At 45.3% G+C, this 9762-nt stretch overlaps 1 long non-coding RNA gene across 1 annotated transcript; it reads left to right on the top strand.

The window, feature by feature from the left end:
- The first annotated feature begins 1634 nt into the window (after positions 1–1634).
- Positions 1635–6448, top strand: LOC105525667. The gene is made up of 2 exons (XR_001003962.1): positions 1635–4777; positions 5088–6448. It is a non-coding gene; the product is annotated as an uncharacterized LOC105525667 (long non-coding RNA).
- Positions 6449–9762: the final 3314 nt, after the last annotated feature.

Here is a 9762-nt window from a genome sequence, read left to right on the forward strand (position 1 = left end):
CTCCCAGCTAATTTTTGTTTTCTTCAGTAGAGACGGGCTTTCACCATGTTGACCAGGCTGGTTTCAAACTTGCAACATGAGGTGAGCCACCCGCCTTGGCCTCCCAAAGAGATGGGATTACAGGCATGAGCCACCCTGTCTCATGTCTTCTAAACCACTGAACAAAAGTGGACATGTGTTGCTTCTACTGGTGGTCTAACAATTCCATTTCAAAAGGTTGTTTCCAAAAGACATTTCTTTTCTACAATTAAAAACAAATTAAAAGGCCATTTACAAGTTATGTGACTTTCTAGGTCTACTTTATCATGTTAGCAACCTTTCTATCTAGAAGGCCTAGATGTAGCAAACGTTTTATTTGTTTATATTTTTATAGAGACGGGGATGTCATTTATTGCCCAGGCTGGTCTCAAACATCTGGCCTCAAGCGATCCTCCCACTTCAGCAAATGTTTTTTTTTTTTTTTTCTAATGTACAAAGATTTTACAAATAAAAACCTTTTAGGCCGGGCACAGTGCCTCACACCTGTAATCTGGTACTTTGGGAGGCCCAGGCAGAGGGATCAACTGAGCTCAGGAGTCCAAGACCATCCTGGGCAACACTGTGAAATCCTATCTTTACAAAAAAATACAAAAACTAGCTGGGCATGGCGGCACGCCCCACCTGCAGTCCCAGCTACTCAGGAGACTGAGATGGGAGGATCACCTGAGCCTGGGAGATCAAGGCTGCAGTGAGCCATGTTCACACCATAGCACTCCAGCCTGAGTAACAAAGTGAGCCCCTGTCAGGGGGAAAAATAGAAAAACAAAGTTTTCTTTTAAAAGGTGTGAGAGGCAGCCGTGGTGGATTACTCCTGTAATCCAAGCTATTCTGGGTGCTGAAGCAGGAGGATTGCTTTTGGATAGGAGTTTGAGACCACCCTGGGCAACATAGCAAGACCCCAGTCTCTACAAAAAACGAAATATTAATCACACCACTGCACACTAGCCTGGGTGACAGAGTGAGACCACGTCTCTAGAAAAAGATAAATGTAGGCGAGGGTGTGGTGGGTCGAGCCTGTAATCCCAGCATTTTGGGAGGCCATAGTGGGAGGACTGCTTGAGCTCAGGAGTTGGAGACCAGCCTGGGAAACATAGGAGGATGCTGTCTCTATTTAAAAAAAAAAAAAAAAGCCTGGGGTGGTGGGGCACACCTATTGCCCCACCTAATCGAGAGGCTGAGATGGGAGGTTCACTTGAATCTAGGAATTTGAGGCTGCTGTGAACCTCAGCAGTGATTGCACCACTGCACTGCAGCCTGGGTGACAGAGGGAGACCCTGTCTCAAAAAAAGAAAAAAAAAGTGGGATGTGGAGAATGGAGATCAACTTGTTCTTCTCATATGCACAGGCCTTCTACACTGCCTCCTAAATCTCCCTAAAGGATGCTGGGCACTTCTTTTTCTTGACCCAGTGCTGTTAAGTTTTTCTACCGTTTCTGGCTTCCACTGCCAGGATCATGCGCAGGAAGGTTGCTAACGGTTTTAACGGTTCTAACCGTTGCTTGGCCGCTCATTTCCTGGCCCGGAAGGCCTTTGTTGTTACTGTTCCATCTCAGGGGTACTGAGCAGCCGCCCCAAGTCCCGCATGCGCACGGCTCCTTGGCCAGTTGCTGCTCCACACAGCTTCGCCTTCTGGGCCGGAGGTCTCAATCGGGCCTTCTGGTGCCGCCATTTTTGTCACCCTGCCTTGTCCAATGCCCAAAGATTCCACGTCCTAGGTGGCCTGGCGGGTGTTTGCTGCCGTCCAACCAATATGAGTCGAAGAGTCCAGACTCGAGGAGGCCACTGGGACCATCAGGTCGCGGGGCCTGCGGGGTCTGTTGCTTCTAGGGCTGGACCTGGCCGGTGGGTGCAGCCCTCCCTGGGCCTCAGCTGACACAGGTTCATGAGGCACAGGCCTTGCCCCCTCTGGAGCTCTCTGCAGCAATTATGTCATTTTTTCTTGTTTTTAATAAATGCCAGCAAAACTAACACTATGAGGCTGAAGTTGCTAGCACTGTATAACCCTGTGTTTCTTTTTTATACTTTTTTTTTTTTTTTGAGAGGAGAGTCTTGCTCTGCCAGGCTGGAGTGCAGTGGTGCGATTTCGGCTCACTGCAGGCTCTGCTTCCCAGGTTCACGCCATTCTCCTGCCTCAGCCTCCCCAGTAGCTGGGACTACAGGCGCCGCCACCTCACCCGGCTTATTGTTATATGTTTAGTAGAGACGGGGTTTCACCATGTTGGCCAGGATAGTCTCGATCTCCTGACCTCGTGATCCCCCCGCCTCCGCCTCCCAAAGTGCTGGGATTACAGGCATGAGCCACGATACCCGGCATACCGCTATGTTTCTACCCCACATTTTTGAGTCCAGGCTTGAGCACAGTGGCACAATCTCAGCTCACTGCTGCCTCTGACTCTGGGCTCAAGTGATCCTCCCACTTCAACCCCCCAAGTACCTGGGACTGCGGGTGTGAGTGCGTGCCACCATGCCCAGCTAATTTTTGTATTTTTTGCACAGAGATGGGTTTCACTGTGTTACCCAGGCTAGTCTCAACCTCCTGGGCTCAAGTGATCCTCTCACCTGGGCTTCCCAAAGTGCTGGAATTAAAGACATGAGCCGCCCTGCGGGCCCCACATTTTCAATTACTCTGAATACACAGGATCTTAGTCCCTGCACTGAGGAGGTGACAGGAAAAGATAGTTTGCAATCAGTAACTACAGAAGTAGTGTATTTTTTTTAATTAAGTCAGGTGCTTAAGTGTTAGAGTCCTCGCCAATACAGCACAGTCTCTCATTGTGAGGTATAACCTGGAGTCCTTTGTCTCATGACCAAGATAATTAAGGACCTTGGATACAAAGGGTGAGGTTGGAGCAAAAGTTTAACATGTGAAAGAAGAAAGCTCTCCACAGGAGAGACGGGTGAATGGGTTGCCAAGTATGAAGCTGGGTCCAAGGGGTTTTATGGACTGGGAAGGGAAGAAATGTGCTGACTGGTCTTGGAGAAAGCCCTACTCAGGTTGGCCTGGGACCAATCAGGGGCTGAAGTGATGATTCAGAGAGGCTTGGCTCACAGTCCAAAGCGTGTCCAAAAAAGAAAAGGAAATTACCCACCAGAACCCACTGGAGCCCACCGTGTACATGCCCCCAAAAGGAGAACAGGCTGTTTCCTGGAAGCCTGCTGATTATACAAAGGACAAAGGCATTTCTATGTTGGGTCTTGTTCCCATATCAGTGTAGCTGTGGGCATGTCTTACGACACAAACGACAAAGGCATTTCTATGTTGGGCCTTGTTCCTTTATCTGAGTAGGACGTAGATTTGTGCAAGTTTCCTTATCTGTGCCTTCAGCCTGATTTTTCAGGCCGTTTCTCTGTTTAAAGGAGTTTTACCAAGGACCCACCCTAACTGCTTATCTTTTTCCCTCATTAGTTCTTAGAGCAGTAAATGTTTTTTGTTTTTAAGTATTTTTATAAATAGTACTGGCTAGGCAAGGTGGCTCACACCTACTCCCAGCACTTTGAGAGGCTGAGGCAGGAAGATTGCTTTAGCCCAAGAGTTCAAGAACTCATAGGCAGTGCACCCAGAGTCAGCCTAGAGCAGTATATTTAACATATGTATGCTGTCTGTTTTCCCATGATGTTGTCTCTACTCTGGAAGCAGTTTACCCTCAAACCTGCTGTTTTATTAAGAGTGGAAGGATGTGTCCTGGTAGTGCGACGTCCCATGTTTGTAGTGCAGGATGCTTGATCATCTTCAACTTAACAGGCCCAGTCTGAACCAAGGAGGCCCTCTCCTTCTGGAATCTGGGGTTCCAGTTAGTCTACATGGGTCTCTTGGACAGAGATGTAAATATGGAAGCTTTGAGATTGCAATATTCTATCTATTTTATGAATGGAGAAGCCAGGAAAATTGGACTCGGGAAAGAAGCACAGATGAGAGACAGAGAGTCCGGATGGCTTATCAATTCCACATTCCCTTATGCTACCAAAGCCTGGCTGCATTCCTCTGTCTTTTAATAAATATCTTTTCCTTTCCTGTGAGTCACTTTGGGTTGTTTTTTGTTACTTGCCAACAGGCTAACTGGTAAAGATTCTGTCCTTTTTCCTGGAACAACTTCTCTTTCAGAGAATTTCCCCCAACTCGCCATTTGACAATTACTGTTAAACTTTAATATACACGTACCCTTTAATGCAGCACTTTTTTCATTCCAAGGTCTCACAATTTCTAGAACTAGAAGGGCAAGACTGAAAAGATTTCACTGCAACAATGTGTACAATAGAAAAAAAGGCAAAAAGGTACATCATCTGTGCCTGCCTACTGGGAATTGATTAAGTAAATTACTGTGCATCAACACAATGAAATGTGGTGCAGTTTTTAAGAAGAATGACTTAGCTCTATGCTCACATGGAAAGATCTTCATGACATGATTTTTTTTTTTTTTTTTTTTGGTGATTGTTTTTTTGTTTGTTTTTGAGACAGAATCTTGCTCGGTCGCCCAGGCTGGAGTACAGTGCTGTGAAATCAGCTCACTGCAACCTCTGCCTCCCGGGTTCAAGTGATTCTTCTGCCTCAGCCTCTTGAGTAGCTGGCATTACAGGTGCCCACCACCACCAGGGGGCTAATTTTTTTGTAGTTTTAGTGGAAATGGATTTTCACCATGTTGGCCAGGCTGGTCTTGAACTCCTGACCTCAGGTGATCCACCCGCCTCAGCTTCCGAAAGTGCTGGGATTACAGGCGTGAGCCACTGCACCCGGTCAAGACATGATTTTTTTTTTTTTTTTTTTGAGACGGAGTCTTGCTCTGTCGCCCAGGCTGGAGTGCAGTGGCTGGATCTCAGCTCACTGCAAGCTCTGCCTCCCAGGCTTACGCCATTCTCCTGCCTCAGCCTCCCGAGTAGCTGGGACTACAGGCGCCCGCCACCTCGCCCGGCTAGTTTTTTGTATTTGTTAGTAGAGACGGGGTTTCACCGTGTTAGCCAGGATGGTCTCGATCTCCTGACCTTGTGATCCGCCCGTCTCGGCCTCCCAAAGTACTGGGATTACAGGCTTGAGCCACTGCGCCTGGCCAAGACATGATGTTTTGATTGATAAATGGCATAGTAGGACAAGCCCATTCATATAATAATCAAAACCCCAAATCTCTCTCTCTCTGTCGTGTGTGTGTGTGTGTGTGTGTGTGTGTGTATTTAGGGAAGTCTGTGAAGTTATGCAAGTAAGGTTGGAGTGGAGGTGTGAGTAGGTTTTGTTGTGAAGAGATCATTTCAATTTCTGCTGTATGGAACATGCTTTTGTATTGTTTGAGTTTTATAAGGATGTCTACAGAATATCTTTTAAAAAAATCAAAATCATTTAATGAATTTGTGGTGGTTTCAAAATATGCTCACAAATTCCAAGATATTCGTCCATTTAAGTGATGAAACTCAATTCCCCAACCCTTTGAATGTGGTATGTTCCAGGTTAAATTGTACTTTCCTGTCTGAGACTTACAGTCATCTATTTCTTCAGGAAGCCCTGGTTTGGTGGAGTGGGAAATAACATTTTAACTGAACACTGGGGGAGTTCATAGCCATTAGGTTGGTCATTGTTCCTGGGTTTTTCAGTATAGAAAGCTAGGAAATGCATATTGTTTTTGCTTTCAAAAGAGTAAATAGATCGTGAGTTCAGTGTATGAAAGAGTTATTTGGATAAAGGTGCTTTCCTGATGTAGATGAATGTGAGGTTCCCTATTCTCCTTTTCTCAATTTCCTTTAGGAAACTTAGTTGTCAAGTACACACCATCCAATGTTTTCTTTTGGTGATGAATTTTCTATGTTAGTTGAAAAGGGAAAAATAATTATCCTCTCTTGTTCTAATATAGTTACTTGTCTCTGAATTATTCAAACTAAATTGAGCTGTTGCATGACCAAAATTAGTACCTTTTTCGGTTTAGCTAAATATTTTTAAAATAATATTTTTGATACTGAAAAGTAAAAAAGAAGCCAGGCACAGTGGGGAGTGCCTGTAATCCCAGCTACATGGGAGGCTGAGGGAGAATCGCTTGAGCCCCAGAGTTGGAGACTGCGGTGAGTTATGATGGCACCACTGCGCTCTGGGTGACAGAGTGAGATCCCAACTCTTAAAAAGAAGAAAAAAAAAGAAGTTATGCTGAAGAAAAGAATAATAAATTTTAAAATACAGTACTGCATAATCCAACTTCGAATAAATTCTAAAACAAGTGCAACTAATACATTTTAATTGAAAGAAGGTGAGGAGTTTTATGGCGTTGGGGATCAGTGGTTGGAGGATGACTGCAAAGGGCATAAGGGAATTTGGGGTGGTGATGGAAGTGTTTATCTTTGGTACGGCAATGTCTGTACTTCTCCAAACTCGTTGTGCACTTAAAACGTTGTGCCTTTTGTTTTATGTAATTTTTACATCCATAAAGTTGACTTCAGTAAAAAAAAAAGAAAAAAATTTTGGAATGACTCAGACTTGAACTCACACAGTGGAAACAAATATCCAAGCAAAGTCTCACTTTAGTAAAATATTTGAAATAATCTATGCAGAAATGGACGTCGGATGCAGAGCCTACTTCTGATGTAAGCATCTTGGAGACTAGCCTTTGATCCCTTTAAGTAAATAGCCAGGAATATGCTGGGTTTATTTGTGCTGGCTACTAGACTGATGAGCATCAAGTCATGTCAACGTTTCCCATCAACACACTGCAAACGGGAGACTGATAACAAGCATATGGTAATCAGGCAGACAGATAACTTTAGTCTATTCCCTCCAGGGAGGGACCATAAATGTACAAAAATTCTCCCAAATCTGGAGGGGTGATATGGTTTGGCTCTGTGTCCCCACTCAAATCTCTTCTCAAATTGTAATCCCCAAGTGTCGAGAGAGGGATTTGGTGGGAGGTGATTGGATCGTGCGGATGGTTTCCCCCATGCTGTTCTTATGATAGAGAGTTCTCATGAGATCTGATGCTTTAAAACTGGCAGTTTTGACCAGGTACAGTGGCTCACGCCTGTAATCCCAGCACTTTGAGAGGCTGAGGTGGGCAGATCACACGGTCACCAGATCGAGACCATCCTGGCTAACAAGGTGAAACACCATCTTTACTAAAAATACAAAAAATTAGTTGGGCATGGTGGCACATGCCTGTAGTCCCAGCTACTTGGGAGACTGAGGCAGGAGAATCCTTTGAACCCAGGAGGCGGAGGTTGCAGTGAACCAAGATTGCACCACTGCACTCCAGCCTGGTGACAGAACAAGACTCTGTCTAAAAAAAAAAAAAAGTGGCAGTTTCCCCTACACTCTCTCTCTTTCCTGACACCATGTAAGACGTGCCTTGCTTCCCCTTCACATTCCGCCATGATTGTGTGTTTCCTGAGCCCTTCCAGACATGCAGAACTATAAGTCAATTAAACCTCCTTTGTTTATAAATTACCCAGTCTCGGGTAGTATTAGTATCTTCATAGCAGTGTGACAATAGAGTAATACAAGGGGGAAAAGCAGTGGTCTCCTGCTGGACTCATCACTCTGCTTGCGCCTTATCTTCAGTACTGATACAATTGTCACAGTTTCCTTATCAGACACAGGAGGGTAAGGCAGAGTAGAGTTTTTTTTGTTTTTCTTTTGGCGGGGGGGTTGTTTTATTTTGTTTTTTTTTGAGACAGTTTCACTCTTGTCACCCAGGCTGGAGAGCAATGACATGATCTCGGCTCACTGCAACCTCTGCTTCCCGAGTTCAAATGATTCTCCTGCCTCAGCCTTCCAAGTAGCTGGAATTACAGGCACCTGCCACCATGCCCAGCTAATTTTTGTGTTTTTAGTAGAGACAGGATTTCACCATGTTGGCCAGGCTGGTCTCGAACTCGTGACTTTAGGTGATCCATCCACCTCGGCCTCCCAAATTACTGGGATTACAGGCATGAGCCACCGTGCCTGGCCCAGAGTAGAGTTTTATTAAGCAACAGAAAGTTCTCAGTAAAGACAGAGCTCCTGAAACTGGGTTGGTCATCCCCAGGGTGTTTTGTTTTGTTTTTTGAGATGGAGTCTCGCTCTGTTGCCCAGGCTGGAGTGCTATGTCACAATCTCAGCTCATTGCAACCTCCATCTCCCAGGTTCAAGCAATTCTCCTGCCTCAGCCTCCCGAGTAGCTGGGATTAAAGACATGCACCACCACGCCCAGCTAATTTTTGTATTTTTGGTAGAGATGGGATTTCACCATGTTGGCCAGGCTGGTCTTGAACTCCCAACCTCAAGTGATCTGCCTGCCTCAGTTACCCAAAGTGCTGGAATTATAGGTGTGAGCCACCATGCCCGGCCTCCCCAGGGGTTTTTATCCTTCCTTTCTAGGGGTGTTTTTCTCATTTGCATCCTACACAAACCTCTGCTTCCTGGCTGCTTCCTGGTCTCAGTTGTTAGTGCACAGGTGCGTTCTTGTCTATAGTTACTCCATCTTAGTTATTAGCCATAAGCACCATAGAAAAGCCCACTGGGGGATAAAACCGCACTGCAGATCTCATGTTAATGATATTATAATGAGCTTGGGTCAGGTTAAGGACATTTAGTTGATTTATTGTGTCTGTGTCTAAGTTGGGACAAACATCCTTTTGATTAAAAATTCTGGTAAAAGAGGAAGTTCTTAACCACATTTCCATCTGCTAGCTGCATAACAGGGGCGGTGCGGGTGCATTCCTGTAGGCATTATCTTTCTTCTGAGGTCCTCCTTCTCTATCTGCCTAGCCAGTCCCTGTCTCCTCTCTCACAGTCATGTGGGGAGTCCAGGGAGCTAGGAATCTGGTACCTTTACCCGTTTGCATAATTTTCACTTTGTAAGTATTTCCATAAACTATGTTATCAAAGACATAGCTGCAACACTGTCTGTGATGAGGCACCTTTCTTTATTGTTCTTTTCTTTTCTTTTTGAGGCGGAATCTTCCTCTGTCACCCAGGCTGGAGTGCAATGGCTCGATCTCAGCTCACTGCAACCTCTGCCCCCGACCCCAGGTTTAAGCAATTCTCCTGCTTCAGCCTCTCCAGTAGCTGGTATTATAGGCTCCCGCCACCAAACCTGGCTAATTTTTGTATTTTTAGGAGAGACAGGGTTTCATCACGTTGGCCAGGCTGGTCTCAAACTTCTGACCTCAAGTGATCTGCCCACTTCGGCCTCCCAAAGTGTTGGGATTACAGGTGTGAGCCACTGGGCCCAGCTGAGGCACCTTTCTTTTAACCACATCACTGTGCCTAGCTCTGATACTCACTGATGTGAATTCCCCAAAACTAAAGCTTTAACAAGAATGGAACAATTTTACAGTTCACAGGCTGAGTGCATTCTAGGAGTATATAAGCTCATTCTATTTTAGTTATGTCAACCTGAAATAATTGAAAGGCTCAAAATCCAGTTTTAAAGAGTTTATTGAAGTGAAAATCTGGGAAAGGCTTTTCACCTGAATAAACCTTTCTCACACAAAGACTTCACAGCCATCACAATGTCTAAGATGGAATGTTAAATATACTCTTTTAAATTGGAAAGGAGGCCAGGCCAGGTGGCTCACGCCTGTAATCCCAGCACTCTGGGAGGCTGAGGCAGGCAGATCACCTGAGGTCAGGAGTTCAAGACCAGTTTGGCCAATATGGTGAAACCCCATCTCTACTAAAATTATGAAAATTAGCCAAACGTGGTAGCACACGCCTGTAATCCCAACTACTCGGGAGGCTGAGGCAGGAGAATTGCTTGAACCCGAGAGGCAGAGGTTG

Source organism: Colobus angolensis, unplaced genomic scaffold (assembly GCF_000951035.1).
Source record: "Colobus angolensis palliatus isolate OR3802 unplaced genomic scaffold, Cang.pa_1.0 Scaffold55, whole genome shotgun sequence".
Taxonomy (NCBI): domain Eukaryota; kingdom Metazoa; phylum Chordata; class Mammalia; order Primates; family Cercopithecidae; genus Colobus; species Colobus angolensis.